This window comes from Anser anser (assembly GCF_964211835.1).
Source record: "Anser anser genome assembly, chromosome: 3".
Taxonomy (NCBI): Eukaryota; Metazoa; Chordata; class Aves; order Anseriformes; family Anatidae; genus Anser; species Anser anser.
In genome coordinates this window covers 14,277,583-14,296,523 of record NC_139722.1, presented here as the reverse complement: position 1 = coordinate 14,296,523, position 18,941 = coordinate 14,277,583, and the positions used below count along the sequence as shown (strand labels likewise).

At 35.8% G+C, this 18,941-nt stretch overlaps 1 long non-coding RNA gene across 1 annotated transcript; it reads right to left on the bottom strand.

Moving 5' to 3' along the window:
- Positions 1–2,410: 2,410 nt before the first annotated feature.
- On the bottom strand, positions 2,411–17,943 carry LOC310897208. Its single transcript, XR_014582129.1, has 2 exons — positions 17,622–17,943; positions 2,411–4,126 (listed from the first exon to the last, which is right to left on the bottom strand). It is a non-coding gene; the product is annotated as an uncharacterized lncRNA (long non-coding RNA).
- Positions 17,944–18,941: the final 998 nt, after the last annotated feature.

The window sequence follows — 18,941 nt, the reverse complement described above, 5'->3', positions numbered from 1 at the left end:
ACCAAGTGTTGAAGTCATCTAAACACTTAAGCTACTTAACACAACACTTTCTAAGTTATTGGAGAAAAATGTAGACTATAACATAGGTAACGTTTTTTGTTTGTTTGTTTGAATGTCTTCTCTCTCTCTCTCTCTCTCTCTCTCTCTCTCTCTCTCTCTCTCATATCCTCCAAATAGTATTTTTCCCCTTTTTCTCAGCGAGGACTAGGGTTAGGTAGCTTTTCTCCCCCAAAAGCAGTCATCTTCCCGATTTCCTAGACAGCGAGCCTCTTAAAGTCTTCCAATACTGGCCAGTATCTGACTATTTCATGTAGACCTACCATTACCTACACTTGCAATAGTTTGTCAGACTTACCTCTTTCCCTTAAGAATAGCTCATTGAAGATACAAGATCCTTAATGATGATTTATGGTTCCATTCCAAAAGCTTAACAACCAAGCTTACTGACCCAGTTTCACAGAGCTGTGTGCAACTCTTATGACCTTGCCAGTGTTTGTTTATTGTTTTCAAAGACACATTTGCTTTACCACTACCCACCTCTATTGTAAACTATTCAATTTGTGGAAAATAAATTAGGGATAGAAATCTTGAACCTCTGCTACAGGCCAGAAGGCTAATTTCCCTTCCTCTTTACCTTCCCCTTCCCAGTGTATTTTCTGTATATTCTCACAAGGCTACAGGAAAGGGAAGCAAATGTTTTTGCTGATTCATGGTCAACAATGTGAAGTGTGTGGTCCTGCGTTCTTTCACTTATAAGTGAGTCTTCACTCTCTTCTGATGATTGCATGCAGTGACAGATTCACAGACAATGTGTTGTGTGTCAATTTTGTTGCAGAGGACAACTGCATTACAGAACAGCTGTAATAGATAGGATATGATGTGATAAATTCCAAAGGTATTAGATATTTTTTTCTCTCTCTGCCTAAGGCTATTGTTGCAATCAGACCATTTTTATCTAAAAAAAAAAAAAAAAAAAAAGGCAATTGAATAAACAAAGTAACCACCCACAAAGAAACAATGCGATCTGTGGTATCTAAACTACATTATGTCTGAAATACTGTTAGTCATTAACACCAAACCACAAAACTGAAAGTGAAGAAGCAGAATAAAAACCTCCATAGATGGGGAAAGTAGTTGCTGGTTTTGCTAAAGGGCTTCATATGATGCCAGTGATGTCAAGCATAAACTTTGCCACTATGGTACTTTAGCCATACCAGATAAATCTAGGGACGACTAATAAGTCATATGAAAGGAGAATACAATCAGTGAAGGAGGAGGCAGAATTCCAAAGGTTGACATCTCCTTGCTATTATCTAAAGAAAATGTAGACAAATGTGCAAGATGTAAAAATGTGGGTGTTTGTTTTTGTTTTTCCTATAAACGGAAGTGTTTGCACTATTGGAATAAGGTAGTCGGAAATTTAAGGCTTCCTGGAAGTAGATGTGTGCATGACTGAGCCAGTGAAAAAATCTACTAGATAGAAAAAAAAAAAAGGGATCAAGCACAAACTTCTGTAGAGTATATATGGGACTGCATATTCATCCCTTAGTTCAAGCAACTAGTGATCTTTTGAAATATTTGTTTTAATAAATATATGAGTATGTGTTTCAATATTGTTACTCAATATCTGGTCTTTAAAACTACCATGTTTTTCTCTGCTTTGGTGATTTGTATTGAAACTACAAACTGTTTTTTATGGTGAAGTTTTCTTAACTGTCTTATGTTTCTTAAGGAAGAATATCAATCTTTCGGGAACTTCAGCAGTACTGAAACTTAAATTAATAATATGCATACTGTTTAGTGGTGGGTGAAAAGAGGGTTGTTAATTTCTAGTGGAAGTTGCCCATGCCCATGGCAGCGGGGTTGCAACCAGATGATCTTTAAGGTCCCTTCCAACTCAAACAATTCTATGATTCTACAAATTTTTAATTTTTTTTTTTTTTAACATAAATTTATAGAGGTTATTGCACAAGCAAATAATATATTTTTCCTATGTTTTGATATGAATGAAGAGCAGAAAAATGATCTATCTGGGTACACACTCAGGTAAAATTTGCATTGTTTAAAGCTCAGGTACATAGGCAAACTCCTGAGAGGATATGCCATATATAGCTTAATTGTAGTACTTACCATGCTTCGAAAAAAATAAAATAAAATATATATATATTGTACACCAAATATGAGCTATAAAACAACAGACCAAGTTTGACCCTATTGAAAATTTTTGAGGTTTTACAAGGTTGTTTTATATATAGTAAAAGAAAACTAGGTTAGACATTATACTGCTTTCTGAGTAACCAATCAGTCCACAGGAATGCAAATTTTACAGTTTTTGCATTCATATTAAAAAGATGTAAAGAACAAAATCCAGCAATTCTACATTCTAGGAAATGAATATAACAGTCTTCAGATATGAAGTATTTTATTTCATTGGTTTTGTAGTTATTGTGTTCCCTTACAGATACAAATCCTGTTCGTGTGCAGGCAAGCATGTCATATGATTTACATAAGAAAGGTTTAAAGAAAAAAATTAACATTCATTAGTGAGTCTGAGCCCCATCTTTCTCACATTGTCCTGGAGCAAATCCTACTTTATTTTTCCCCATCTCTGTATAACAAGTACAGCATTAAAAATAAAAATAATAATAATAATAATAATAATAATAATAAATCTAGTGTGAACACTTAACAATTCTTTTAAAATTATATTTCTGGGAAATTCATGCAGACTTTTTTGACTTGTTCCATTAGAAGCAGAATATGTATGTATACCATTATGTACCCCTGCCACCTCTAAAATAACATGGAATTCTAGTGGGGTATATAATTTACATATGCACAAAGACATGAAGTCATATATCAACAGAGACCAAAATTATATATTTAGATTATATGAAAATGTATATAATAGTAACACTGCTGATAAACTGCAGAATATGAGATACCAACCCTTCTGGCATTGTTTTTAGCTCTCTGAATATCTGAATGAATTTGTAGAAGCTTCTGCTCTGTTTATATTGGTATAATATTCCCCAAATAGTTCACACTGGGAGAGCATGAGAACACAATAATTTGGCCTGTCCTATGTGTTATTGATACTTGAATATATTGAATAATATTATTTCATTTTGTAAATGTGATTCTCAGATTTCTGTCAAGAAATATACCCAAAACTGCCATTAAAGTAGTCATAAGGGATTGCTTTCAAAGAGTTTGATAGAATCTAGTTAGTGCTATAACTATAAAGCAACTCCATTCAAATACTTATGATTCATTTCAAAAGCTTTCTATTCAGTATAATCGGAGTGTAACTTCCTATACAGTCCAATGAAGGCATTATGGCACTTAAATTAAAAATCCATCTAGGTGATTTTAATATAGCTCCCAAGTCCATTTATTTTTAAAGCCTACATTCTGTCTTCTGCTCATCCTAATTTTTAATGTATAGTAGCTGCCGATTTGACTTGTTATGATCTTGTAAACATAAGTGCATAGCGGAAATGTTTACAATCCACAGAGTGGTAAAGATCTGATCATAGTCTGAAGAAAGACTGAGTTTATCACATATACAGGTAGATTGGACTATCAGTATCTTGTCTCTCTACCATTGCATGTATGCATTTTGCTTAAGATCAAAAAGGATAAACTACAAAAAAATAAAACAAGTTTTTAAGGTGGAATGCTAATATCACACTCTACTTTGTTTTCTATTTAATATGTTCAATTAACTTTACTCAGTAAGATCTTATTCTCATGAATTATTTATATTTCTAGAAAAGATTCTTTCGTAGATATACTCCCAAAATTATTACTCCAATTACCGTAGTGGACAGAAGTTGCAAGGTTAAACAGTATATTACACGTACAATTCTTGATAACGTACAATAATAACTCCTATAAGAAGCAAAAAGTATAGAGGAATGGAGAGGAATGGCTCAGTAAAGGGACACAAAATGACGTGACTCTAACAAAGCTTACAATTCCCATAAAAGAACTATAAACATATTGTAGAAAAGCAAACTTATCTGAGTGGTGTTTTTTTTTTTTTTTTTTCCACCAGTGTTCTCGTGACAGATGTCTTCAGGGAGGTTCCTTTACCAGACTTACTCTCTGCTACAGAGAATTCCTGGGAAGAGAGCGAGGAAATTTCAATATCAATGCAAAATGTTATAATAATATAATAATAATAACAACAACAACAACAACAACATCAGGACCAGATGGTACTAATCCACAAGCTCTAAAAGAACTCAGATATGATACTGCAGAAAAATTAATTGGTAGGTTATCTGTCAGTCCAATCTGTCAAGAATTAGAGGAACAATATTTTGCAAGAGTGTCACCATCTTTAAAAAAGGGTTCACCACTGGTCCAGAACTTACCAGTGTTAGCTCTGACACATAAATCATGCAACTGGGTGGAAGTGGTAAATGGAAATCTACTAGTCAACACATGATAAACAAAGGGAGAGTCAATGGATCTAGTATTATATCACCAGGGTATTATATCTTGCAGAATATTACAATTGTTTGAAAAAAAAATTGATGAGCATTTTGTATTGGATTTACGTGGCAAGGTTTTGGTAGTGGGGTCTGCAGGGGTGGCCTCTGTGAGAAGAATCCAGCAGCTGCCCCATGTTAGACAAGTTTCAGAGCCAGTTTCATCTGGCTCCAAAAGGGACACACTGCTGGTCGAGCCGAGTAGGGGTCTGTGGGGAGCTGCCGCCCGTGGGGTACCCATGTTGGAGCAGTTCGCTCCTGATGGATGGACCCCCTGGTACGGAGCCATGTGGGAGCAGTTCTTGAAGATATGCTGCCTGTGGGCAGCCCCCACAGGATCAGTTCGGAAAGGATGGCATCCCATGGTTGGAGCAGGGGCAGAGAGTGATCATGAAGGAGAGACGGAGACGAAGTGCAATAGACTGACCAAAACCCTCATTCCCTGTTCCCCTGCGCTGCTCAATGAAGGAGGTAGAAGAGGGTGGGTGGAGGTAAGGTGTTTTTAGATTGCTTTTAGTTTTCATTGCTCTAGACTGTCTAGTAATCGGCAATTGTGGGCTTCTACGTCAGGATGAGCTGACTGCAATTGAGGCTTCATTGACCAAGTATAGTTTAGATTCAGGTGCCTAAACAAAGGTTGCCTAAATTTAGTATTACTGTAGTCATTAGAGGTATGTAAATTGCCACTGATTCATGCTGCCTAACCACTCTGTGTGTGCGTGAATCTACTCCTGTTACAAAATTTAATTGTGTGCAGCTGTGAATAGCATCTGTGTCATAACTGGGGCCTACTAATGCAGTTGTCAAAATCAATGTGAAATAGAAGTTTGAATGCCCTCTGAGACATTTAAGTCAGCTATTTGATCTGGAAAGCTGGATAAAATTAAAAGATGAGAAAAATGGGGAAATAAGAATTTTTTATTTTTTATTTATTTATTTATTTATTTATTTAGAAGTGAGGATCTCTCTATATTGCTTGATAGGAAACTTCTTGATCTTCTCATTATCATTTTACACTGAAGTAAAATAAACCCTTGCTTATTTCTGTAGGTTATTATACTACACATTGTGACAAACTTTTTAATGCATTTTTGGGTAAGAAGAATTTCAGCATGTATAACTTATGTATATGACTTAGTGTGAACAGAGATTGCCGCCCATTTATCCATTGGATTGCCATCCAATAAATAAATAAGTAAAACCAAAACCCCAACAGTCAGCTAAATCACGTGCTTGAATGCCTAAGGTTAAGACAAGTGACTTCATTTCATAGGAGGGTTCTTCTGTGATCTATGCCTATTTGCTTAGCTTGTTTTTATAGTTCTTCCCAATCAGAAAAACGGGGACAGCAGTGTTTCACAGGAGTGATTACATCTATTCCATTTATTAAGAACCAGAAGTCTCAGGTTACTTGTATCTGCATTAGACAAGCCACAGATTAACGTTTTCTAGGTAGATATTGCCACTTAAAATTAAATATATATATATATTATTTCTAAAATTCTGATTGTAATGAAAGTCAACATCTTAAAATACTTAAGGAGATACAATCTTCTTCTTACATATGACAAGGAGTTAGGAGGATAATTGCACTCAACATTGAGAGGTACTTGGATACCATGATCAAAGGAGTTATGTAAACAGAGATAGGTCAGGGTCTGGGTTTGTTTTGGAATTCAGAGATGAAAACAGTCAACAATATCTTCATTACTGCAATGCAAACAAAAACATTTAAAAATATTTAAATATAAAAATAATTCAAAGAATTAAACACATTGGAAATCTAACAAGTATGTTCAGAAAAATTTAAACAGAGTAACATTTTTTTTTTTTTCACTTTAAAGACTATTCAACAATAAAGAGGAAGACTTCTGTCTGGAAACAATCTCAGAACTCAGCTATTTTAACAATTTAATGGAATGAATAAGTGATTTTCCTAAAAAATAAGCAATATGAAGTTTATTTATTTTGGAAAAATATTGAATACTTTCCTGTTAGAATTATTTAAAAGTTACACTTAATTGTCACATATTTTTCATTACTTGACAGGTAGACTTAGCTTTAATCAAATCTAAGAATAATTTCTTTTATCCTTTTTATTTTTAAAAAAATGTATTATGATGTCCCACATTAGGGTATACTACAATGTGAAATATATAAAAATGTGAGATTTTAAAATAAATCCTATTAAGGATAGGTTGCACCCTATCAAGGTGCAAACTTAATTTATGGATAAGTGATAATTACTTTGCATAAGAAAAGCACTGGTTTTGTGCTTCCAACAGATCATAAGTTTTTGCCATTAAATATTCAATGAAACACAGCAGGGACTTGAAACAGGACCTCCCATAGCATTGCTCTTTGAATTTCAGTGAGAAAGTGTGTTTCTATTTTCTTGACATTTCTGAAAGGATCCAACTTGTTTTCCCAAGGATGAAGAAACACAAATTTCAGAACACAATTTTTATTTTCTTGCAAATCTATATGAATCCTTCAAATCTATACGTATACCTATGACTTCTAGCTTAGAAAACAAAACAAAACAAAATTCTTCAGTGACAAAATATCATTCTGAGTTTTTTTGATATAATTCAGAACTATGTAGAAATTCTTAAATTAATATTAGAAGTGGTAGGCAGAGGCTGATGTATTCATTTTCTGCGGTTCTCTCCTGTAGTTACTGGTAAATTCAGAGCTTGTTCCCAGGTACTGACCACCTGCTTGGCTCTGGTCTGTAACTGGTCTGGCTCTTTCCATACTTCGTAATACCTTCTAACTTTCCGTGGTTCTTCGTGCATCTTGAAATACCCTTGCAGGCTCTTACTACATGCTTCATAGCCTTGATAACCTCAACTTCATTCCATAACAAGTGACTTAAATGTTCTGTTTGTTAGTTTGTTTGTTTTTGTACACTTTATTTTGACTGGAGGGACTAGCCTTGATTTTTCTCTCTTTGTGCACTGTTGTGAGGCTCAGATGTCTCTTCATGATGCATTTGAACTTAAAGTACTAGCATAAAGGGGAAAACCGAAGCTGAATTCAATGTCACTGTTTTTACTACTAAATCTCACTTACTCTTGACCAGTAATCTCTGCATAGTACTACACTGGTAAAATACAGCAGTGGGCTGATAGATATATTTGGTGAAGCTATAATGATGAAAAGTATTTTAACATGCTATTTGCTGAGGTAAGGAATCAAGATTATAATGATATGGCACACATCTTACAAAAAGTTCTAATTTCCTTAGGTCAGCGAAACTATTACTAATTCAGATACAAATTATACTTTAAAAAGCTGAATTATGGTTATGCAAAGATAGTAGTTCTGTTTTTTCTTGCACTCAACTAGAGAAATCTAGACTTATTTTTAACTTTTCCTTATTGATCCCTTTTTTTATTTAAAGCCAATGTTGTAGTTCAAAGAGCCCTCTAGATATATTATACTTATTCATGAGCTAGTTCTGCACATACTATTCCTTTCACTATGCTAAAGGAGGTTGTGCATATTTTCATTTAATCATATTTGTCTATATTTAAATGATAGCCATAAGCTTATGCTTACATTGTGTGCAACTGATTTAAGATAAAAACAACAAACAAACAAAACAAACAACATAAGTAGAAGAGAAAAAAAACAAACAAACAGTGGAGTCTAAACAATTCAACTTCTACACAGCTGCCTTGAATGTATCTCAGGAAGAAATAATTAGTGTTACCAGATCAAAAGAAAATCACCTTCCTTTCTAGAAGGCATTAATTTTCTTTCTTTTCATATTGCCAGTAACATGACTTATAAAAACATAAAACATTCAATGCAACATATTATGGAGGTATATGAAAAGTAATGGCTTAGAGTTTTGTATCTTAAAATGCAATCAGCAATAATAGATAGCAATGCTAAGGAAAACATAATTTGAGGTTCACTAGAAATAACAACAATAAATATTAAGGAAAAAAAAACACTCAAACCCTGTTAGCAGCAGAGGAACCAATCCAGGAAAAAAAAAAAAAGTGTCAGTACAATACTGAATGTATTGAAAGCCAAATAATTAACCAGCACCAGCACCAGCACAAATAATTAACAGTACTCAGAATCACCTTCTCTGAATATATCTTTAGTTTTAGTCTTATAAAGGTAATAAGAACAGCTTTAGCTAATGCTTCTATCTCTGAATCATTTATTTAGAAAATATTAATAGTTTTTACACAAGCTCCTTCATAATTTTTACACAAGTTGCTAGTTTTCAGAAAGGAAGCAAAAAGCTGCGTAATGCAGTCATAGAAACATAAGCCTGGACGGAGATTCTTTGGTCACTGATCAGAGGCATACACAAACTTGTTGTTCATTCTGTTCTCAAAAATGCATAATGCATTTTTGCATTACAGTCTCCTTAGTTAATGTGCTTAACTATGATTTCCTAATGCAGTATATTTTGAATTAATTTAGGCTCTCTTTTTTATTATTTTTATTTTTATTTTTGTTATTATTATACATGTTTACTTTTGGTGGATATAGAGATGTACTTTCACAATGTTCTTTAAAGCCTGTAATCAAATGCTTAAATACCTTTTTTTTTTTCCCCCTGTCATACATTGGCTACTTTTTCTAAATTAATTTTACCAATTTACACTGCACCTAATTCTTACTATCATTCTTAACAACCTTGCAGGCAGTTTGCATTTTCTTGAGTGAATAAGCAACATACCTTAAATACAAACGTCAGATTTTGACCTTGCAACTCCATTTTACAGCAATAATTTAGCTAGCTATTCAAATGAGTTTCCAACCTTTTTTAGTAGTAGGACAAAAAATGTCTGATAACTACTTTTGATTTGCATAATAGGTGATTATAAAATAGTTATTTCTTTGAGTGAATAAATTCCAAATGTACAATTGTTGGATTTTATTTATCTGCATGACATTGTCAGATGCTTCTACAGAATTTGGTTATGAATTTTGCACAAAGGACATGCAGAATTAGCTGCTAGCATGCTATGGCTACAACTACATTAGCAAACAAGGCAACGTTAGGGTATACCAGGTTAACTAAATTTCTTTGCCATACTACAATTTGCTTCTTTTAAGATATAACTGTCAAAGAATTCTTTAGGTATATGTTAAGAATACATATATTTAATTTTATTGCAAGACTTCGTTCAGTTTACATCGATTTTGGAATCCAAAACTGCTAAAAATATTTTTCCTAGATACATTTTTATATCAGTCCTAGTAACTAATATGTTTCATTTACCCTATATTTTTAATGTACGTAAAGGTTGTCATTGGCAGCCTAAATGAAAACAAAACCAAAAATAAACATCAACAACTAAATCCACTGAGTGCCATTGAAGTTGTCTGTAGGTTTTCTTTTCAAAAAATGCATATTAATTAAATTATACCTAAATTAACAATATTGCTGTTTCAAAAAATTAAATAGCTATGATGGAATAACAGATACCTAGAGAGAAAAAGCAACTATTCCAGAAGATTGGATGCAGCAGTAGTAATCAGCTTTAACACTATCTTACTTTCTTCCACTTTAAAGAATGACAAGTCAGCTCTACAAGAAAGGACATTTTATTTGATAAAATGGCAAATTATGTATTTTGACCAAATAATATGATTGTAAATATACAGACCAACACATTGTATGCTTTAAATAATACTGATCGTATAAAATATTATAAATATATATGCATATGTATATATTTCAAGTGAGTATGTGCATAGATATATCTGTACAGGCACACAGAGCAAGAAATGTTGGTTTCCAGTTGTAATGCAATTCAGAAGCCTTCACATCTTTCATTGCAGGCTTCTGTATGTAGCTGGATCAAACATTTGCTGTTCAAGTTACATTCAAGTTCACTTGGATTTATTTCCTCCTTATTTCTCCACAGGTTTGGTTAACCACCTGCTGAATTCAGTGGGATATACCATCTGTTAAACTGGAGTCCAAGTCCTCCCTCAACAGCAACACTCACACTTTCCTAATATCCACATTGTAAATTTGCAAGCCCACATTAAAAGGTTTCCTTAAAAAAAAAAAAAAAAAAAAAAGGCAGGGCAGGACCAGGGAGGTGATCGTTCCCCTGTACTCTGCTCTGGTGAAGCGACACCTCGAGTACTGTGTTCAGAGTTTTGGGCCCCTCACTACAAGAAAGACATTGAGCATTTCTGGTATAGATTTAGCAGAGAGATGCTCAGGCACCACTGATATGCTTTTAGGCTCTGACATTCACTTGGCCCACAAAGCCTGAGTGATGTCTGGGCAGTAACCAACACTGTGGACAGAAAGTGTGAGAGTCCTGGCCTTCAACCTGCCCAGTATTTAAATCTTTTCACTTGCTGTTGTAAGCATTGCCAAGAATTTTTCTAATTCAATTAATTTTTTATTAGACCTCCAAATTCTCAGAAACTTGCAGGACCACTGGCAAGATGGGGTTAATACATTTCCAAAACAAGACAGAAAACATTAAAACAAGCTCTTAGAGGCCACTGCGTTTATTTTGCTTTCAGTGTTCAAAAGCAGTCTGTTTGTCTTGGAGGAAAACCCATGAATTTAATTTGTTTCAAGCTGTTCAGCTACTTTACTTGGCATATAGGCACTTATCCATAACGGAGCAGCTATCAGTGATGTTGAGAGGTTAATTATTATTCAAATTTGTGACAAACATTTAGTATATTTGTAACCAATAGTTATTTGTTCATTCTTAGTTATGTAACATTGCTCCTTAAATCGTTGTAAGATATAGTGCATTTTAATCCTAGGAATTACTAGTACCTACAAAAAGGCACTAGTCAGCTGGCACCCCTTGATCAGAGTCAGTTAGCACACTACAAAATTACCTGCCTGAAAATTACATTGCAGCCGGGGTACATGGTGTATCAATATGGCTACCTGCATGGCTAACATGAAATCATAGAATCATAGAACGGTTTGGCTTGGAAGGGACCTTAAAGATCTTCTAATTCCCTACACACACACCACGGCCAGGGACAACTTCCACTAGACCAGGTTGCTCAAAGCCCCATCCAAACTGTCTTTAAACACTTCCAGGGATGGGGGCATCCACGGCCCCTTTGGGCAACCTGTTCCAGTGCCTCACCACTGTCATAGTAAAGATTTTCTTCTGAATATCCAATCTAAATCTACCCTTTTTTAGTTTAAAATAATTACTCTTTGTCCTATCACTACACTCTCTGACAAGTCCCTCCCTAGCTTTCCTCTAGGTATTGGAAAGCCACTATAAGTTCTTCCTGGAGCCTTCTCTTCTCCAGGATGAATAACCCCAACTACTTTTTCAGCCTGTATTCGTAGGAGAGGTGCTCCAGCCTTTTGATCATCCTTGTGGCCCTCCCCCGGATTTCTTCTAATATGCCCATGTCCTTCTTGTGCTGGGGGCCCTAGAACTGAATGCAGTACTCCAACTGGGGCCACATGAGGGCAGAGCAGAGGGGGAGAATCGCCTCCCTCAACCTGCTGGCCTCACTTCTTTCGATGCAGACCAGGATATGGTTGGCTTTCTGGGCTGCAAGCACACATTCCCAGATCATATTAAGCTTCTCATTAACCAACACCCACAGGTCTTTCTCCTCAGGGCTGCTCTCAATCCATTCTCTGCCCAGCCTGTACTTGTGCTTGGGATTGCCCCAAACCAGGTGTAGGACCTTGCACTTGGCCTTGTTGAACCTCATGAGATTTGCACAGGCCCACCTCTCAGGCCTGTGTCATCGGTAAACTTGCTAAGGGTGCACTCCATCCCACTGTCCAACAAAAATGTTAAACAGCACCAGTCCCAATACTGACCCCTGAGGAACACCATTCGTTACTGATCTCCACCTGAATATTGAGCTAATGACCGCAACTCTTTGAGTGCGACCATCCAGCCAATTCCTTACCCACTGCGTGGTCCCTCCATCAAATCCATGTGTCTCCAAGTTGGAGACAAGGATGTTGTGCAGGACACTGTCAAACGATACTTGTTAAAATAATATGAATGATAAGTATTTCCTTTTTTTTTTTTTTTTGGCAGCATTAAGGCTAGCAACCTTTTCGTTAGAAATATAGATTTTGTCATATTTTGCTTCTTCATAGTTGCTGTAAGCATATGATTAAACTGTATAATCATTTCAGCTCTGACAGACAATCTATTATGAGTCCTTCCATTTGTGGCCTCTGATTTAGAAATGTCTTGACATTATATGGATTTTTGTCTTTGATTTAGAATCATAATAGCTTTTTTCTGTGCCTTACAATCCCTTGCTGCCTTTTGTATCCCATCCCTCACAAATAGTAACTTTGTAGGAGTAACATTAGAAGAATCAGTAAGACTAACTTCTACACTAAGTATAGCATAGGTTAGCTCAGTGACATAATCTGACAAAATGATAGATGAGTCATTGTTTTTTGCATTTGATGATAGGATTCTATGAAATCTCCAATCCAAAACTGCATCAGTCAGGATAACCAAGGCTTTCATATTTTGCTAAAATCCACCTATTTTTCTATAGATCCATTTGGAATATGTCTGAAAATTGCAGGGATTCATATTTAGAATCTGGAATTTGCTAGAAAGTAGTTCAATAACTGAAGGGAGAAATGGATTTATAATCATTATTCAGAGTCGAGTGTTCAGTCAGCTTTATCTGATTTTGAATAAAGAGAAATATTCTTCCTTTTTCATTTTGTAAAATTAATCTTCCCCATTCCACTGCTGAAGAAAATAGGTCATGCAATAAAATCTGTTCATATTCTAGAATGATTAAAGTCTGTCTAGAAAGAAGGAAAAAATCCAGTTCTGTAGGAGAATTAGCATCTAGATCTACAAAGATCTTTCCAGTTTATTTAATATCTACTAATTATCCAATTAACATATTTATATTGTAGATAATTATTTTTAATGCTGTGTCCATGTTGACAACTCAATGCTATCAAGTTCCTTGACTTTCATACCTCAAAGATGTTATTTTCTTCTTCAGGTGATAACATTATACTACTGTCATGATCTTATGGAATATAACTTCATTAATCATTCTGTCCTCATGTCTCTTGTCTTTTTTATCTTGCCATTTTATTGCTGCTGTATGTTTTAAAATTTTGCCTTGCAAATGGTTTTGTATGCATGTTATCACATCTATTACAGTTTCCTTCTAAGGCCTCTTACTCATCAAGCATTCCTAATGCATCTACTTCTTATCTTTTGATGTAAGATTAATGACAGATTGTGTTGTACATGAATTATAAAGACTGTGAGTATAATCAGCACACAAAAAGCTGGATGGAGTCACATGGAACTGTACATAATCTGTTCCAAACAATGTCCTGGAATTTTTCACTGCAAAGCTAGAAGCAAACCTGCTGGAAGCAAGTGTTATTTGTAAAAGGACTTTAAGTGGCAACAGCTACTTGTGAATTGTTTACTTAGTAGCCAGCTGTCTGCCAGGTTGTTTTTTTTTTTTTTTTCCTAAAGTTTATTTATTTATTTGTGCATGATCTGTGAAAATAGTATGAAAAGATGGATACACCTTTTGTAAGATATATCATTTTACCTACAGTTATGTTGAATGAGTGTGCAGTGTACACTAAACATAAAATTACTAGTGAAAATAATTCATTACTAAATATCACCACATTTATCACCAAGAAACTCCACACAGGTAGCTGAATGGAGCTATGCCTTAACTGGAATTATAAGGATGGTTTTGTTTTATGCAGTTTACTGGTTTTAGCTATTTCTGCATTGAAAACTTAACCTTGTACTTTTCTTCTTTCATCCAAGAGGGCTGGCATCAGAGGGGTAGGGGTAGGCGTTGATAGAAATTGCTTTCAGATTTTATTTTTCAGTTTTAATTTTTAGTCAGTAATCACTAAACTGGCAACCTGACAACGAATATAGATACACTGTGCTTTTCCAGTCAATTTTCAGAGGCTATCAAACAATAAAATGTCACATTTCCTTGTCTCAGATATATACTCAAAGGTCAAGCTCATTAAAATTTTTAACATTTTCCTTTTAAAAACAAGAAGAAGAAAAAAAGTTATCCTACCACCCTCATTGGCCATTTAAGTCTTCACTTTTCTATTTATTGGTCCAGATTAAAACCTCAGGTAGGTCCATTAAATTCAGCGGAACTATACATTAAAATTTATACTTATTTAGCTTACTACTGGAAAAGTTCTAGTTGACTGCTGTCAACAAATTTTCAGTATTTCTGAATAGAAAATAAGAGGAAAAGCATCAGACACAACATGATCCTCCTGCCTCTAACCCAAGACAATGCCCATTTGCAGTATGAATATGAAAACACTTCCAGTGTTTTCTTCTCATTTTATATATACCCATTGCTATCCTGTGTTCTTTGGTTTTCTCAGCATGACTATCCTATTTTCTTCTGCACCTGAATTTTCTATCTGACATTCTCTTCACAGGTATGTGCATCATTTCTCACGTGTGGTATCAAAACCCAGTCTCAAAAGCTAAATTTATTTTCCCTGTCATGCTTATGGAATTAGTTATCAGGATATAATTACACTTCATACTACTTCAGTTGTAACAGTGTAACTTTCCTAATTGAAATGGAGATTTTCCTGGGTTATACTAATGTAATGATACTTTTTTGATCCTCTCCACTAAGAACCTCACTTGATTTGTGTGGTGTGGTTGTCTCATACTAATGGACAACGACTCTTCCAATCCTCCTTCTCAATGGAAGAGGAAGATAAAATACAATGGAAAAGAGTTCAAGGGTTGAGATAAGGACAGAGAGATCACTCACCAATTACCATCATAGGCAAAACAGACGCAGCATATGGAGATTAATATTATTTATTGACTATTACTAACAAACTGGAGTAGTGAAAAACTAAAAGCAAACTAAAAATACCTTCCCTGCATCCACACTCTTCTACCACCTCTCCCCAAACAGGGCAGAAGGATGGGAGTTGTGGTCAGTACATAACACTTAATCTGCAGCTCTTTCATCTTAACTCTTCTCCTGATCCCACATAGTCAGGAGCACATTGCTCCAGCACGGGTCCCCCACGGGCGGCAGCTCCCCCCAGACCCCCTGCTCCTGCGTGGGCTCCTCTCCACGGGCTGCAGCTCCGGCCCGGGGCCTGCTCCTGCGGGGACTCTCCATGGGCCGCAGCCTCCTCCAGGCCACATCCACCTGCTCCACCGGGGGCTCCTCCACGGTCTGCAGCGTGGAGATCTGCTCCATGTGGGACCCATGGGCTGCAGGGGGACAGCCTGCTCCACCAGGGGCCTCTCCACAGGCCGCAGGGGAACTGCTGCTGCGTGCCTGGAGCACCTCCTGCCCTCCTGCTGCACTGACCTTGGGGGCTGCAGGGCTGTTTCTCACTCCTCGCTCTCCCAGCTGCTGTTGAACAGCAGGTGGTTTTTGTTGTTGTTTTCTTCAATCTGCTCTCACAGAGGTGTACACAACATGACTTATTAGCTAAGCTCTGGCCAGCAGTGGGTCCCTTTTGGAGCTGGCTGGAGCTGGCTCTGATCTGACATGGGACAGGTGCTGGGCTGTGCTTGCAGAGGCCACCCCCGCAGTTCTCCCACCACCAAAATCTTGCCACATAAGCGAAATACATATGGACAAAGTCACAGAGAGTATAGACAGCTAAAGTTAAAAGCTAGATATCACTCTGCATCTTTGTTGTTTTACATTTTATATCCAAGAGCTGTTGATGACAGAAATTTAGTCCTGCTCTGTTTGAAATTTCTTTTCTATCCTGTTATTTTTTCTGTCTTTTGATTCTTGCTTTTCTTTGTGAGTCTCGTGTTTCTTTCATATTTCTTTTCCTACTGCTGACAAAATGCACAGATATTACTGCTGTACTGGGAATGTCATGTATTTAGAGAGTAATCCGTAAAGATCACCTTACCTAGTGCATGTAATATGTAATGTGTCCTTTATTAAACAAATAACCTTTCTAAGCATACCTCCAATAACTAATTTTACTGATTGTAATGCATCAGTATTTGTTTTCTGCAAAGTATTCTGCCTTCTGCCTCAGTCTATGTTTCTAACACTGTCTAGGAATCCAGTAATAACAATAAATAAATAAATAAACTTTAACCTAATACTTTATTACCTTTCAGTTATTTCAATAACCGTCTGCTCTTTAATATTGTTGACTATAATTTTCAGACCATTTGGGAGGCTATTTTTATCACGATGCCAAGATATGTTTAATTAATAACATAAGCAGAGCTGATAAACTAAAGCTTTCCTAAAGTTTACCCAGAGTCTGAAATACAGATATTACTATGTTAACCTGTTGCCATAAGGTTCTCTTTAGGCATTTGAACAGGTTGCTAAACAGGCCATCAAGAGTTTGGGGACTCACTTGTAAGTCTTCAAGGCTAAATACATTCTAAATGATAGACACATTTTTGGCAACCTAAGGAAATAAATACGTTCCATCTTCACTGATTTTAAATTGACTTTGACAGGGACTGAAAAAAAAAATTAAAAAAAAAAAAATAATCACGTGCTCTTTGTCATATCAGCTTTAAGTCCTAGACTGGTAAATGCTTATGGATGCAAAGAGTGACAATCTTCACTAACAGTGTTTAAGGCTACTCAGCTGTGTGAATATATGTAAGGCTTTTGCATGAAGAAACAGAATAAAACAGGTTGAAGAAGGACTTGAAACCCTGAAAGTTTGTCTGATTTTTCTATCATCATTTGGCATGGCAAAACATACTTAACTCTCTCTTTAAACCTCACCTCAGTTCAAGAGCATAGTTTCTTACAACTGTCAGACAAAAGGCAGACAATTGTTCATTTCTTGTTATAGTCACTTTGACTTTCCACTTATATATCTGACAATGAGTTTTACCCTGCATCAATGCTGCTTACAATACATATTTTTTAAATACCTGAAAATCTTCAAAGGAAACATTATCAACAAAGAGAAGAAATTTCTCTTTTATTTTTCTTTTTTTTTTTTTTCTACAAGAAACATTCCTACTTGAAACCCCTCTTTTTTGTTGATGTTGTTGTTTGATTGTTTAATTATTTTTATTATTCCTGCTTAGATCTCTCTGCTTTTTATTTTTTGTCGAACATTTTTAGATCTATTAACATTTATATACTTACAATTTTTAAGCCACGATGTGAATCCTCTGACTGTCCATTTAGCTTTTGTCAAATACTGGAAACAGTTAAAACAGTAGCATACTGAATAAATATTAAAATCCACGAAAATATATACTAACAATGAGGCATAGATGCTGCTTTGCAACCTAACCCACAAGGACTTATCCATTAAGCTACAGAACTTCACTTAGATAGAATAAGACCTCTCGGAGGTTAGGAGGGTTTCACTGGCAACAGATTGGATTAATACCCCAAAAAGGAGCAGAAGAAACTCATCCACATTTTAGACGATGCTTTACAGAAAAAAAAAAAAAAAAAAAGAGTCCTTTTCAGGACACTCTTTGCCAGTATGACTGTCACCTTTCAATTTTTGATACAAATTGAGAACAAACTTTTGATACAAGAGAGAACAAACTTTGGGACTGTGATTTTTGGATAGGAAGAAACATGTCTCTACATCTCAAAGTTAGATTTTGAGGTCTGAGAGAGAGGCAGGACTTAAAACACACTGACCCCTTCAAGTTCACATTGATTTGATCTAATTTACTAACTCAATTAGGCCCCTGAAGTTAGGTGGAATAATGCAAACTTTGATATGCTGATTGTCACATCCACTGCCCTAAGGGAGCTTCTCCTAGGAGCAGCTGATTCAAGCTAAGACCTCACCGTTTTGTTACCTCACCTTTCAAAAACCTCGATCCTGAAGTCCAACTCCATTTTGCTGAAGACTTCAGTTCAATTCTAACTGAAAAGAAAGCTGTTCACATTTTTCCTGGTTTATTTTCCTCTGGCTATGTAAGTTGTACTGGCTCACTTGAGGGGTCTAGCAAAATGAATGGGTGCAGCTAAGAGCAGAGGAGAGAAATAGATGGAATAAGGGGGGGGTATGACCTCCACATTTTGATAACAGCAAGTTGTTGTATTTGTTTGCTGTAAATAGGCTTTAACACTGCACATCCAACATCTGTATTTCCTCTGCAGATTTGCAGAGGTGGAACTTAACACCTTTATAGTACTCCAGTGGCTGAGATGGAATAATTGTAGGGAAAAGAAGAAAACAAAACAAACAAAACCCTACCCTTCCTCTTTTCACTTCCCTTTACTGCAGCTACTTATAACTTTTGTTAATGCTTCAAAGACCTTTTAGCACTATATACCAGTGATAAAGTTCAACAATTTGATGATATATTTCTTACCAAGTTCTGGTTTCAAGTATTCCAACTCGAACATGGCTCTGTTTTGAGGTGCTAGATGCGTACATCCCCTGTGTGGGAGCAAGAAGGGCTACTCTGTAGTACCCACACACGAGCATGAAGATAT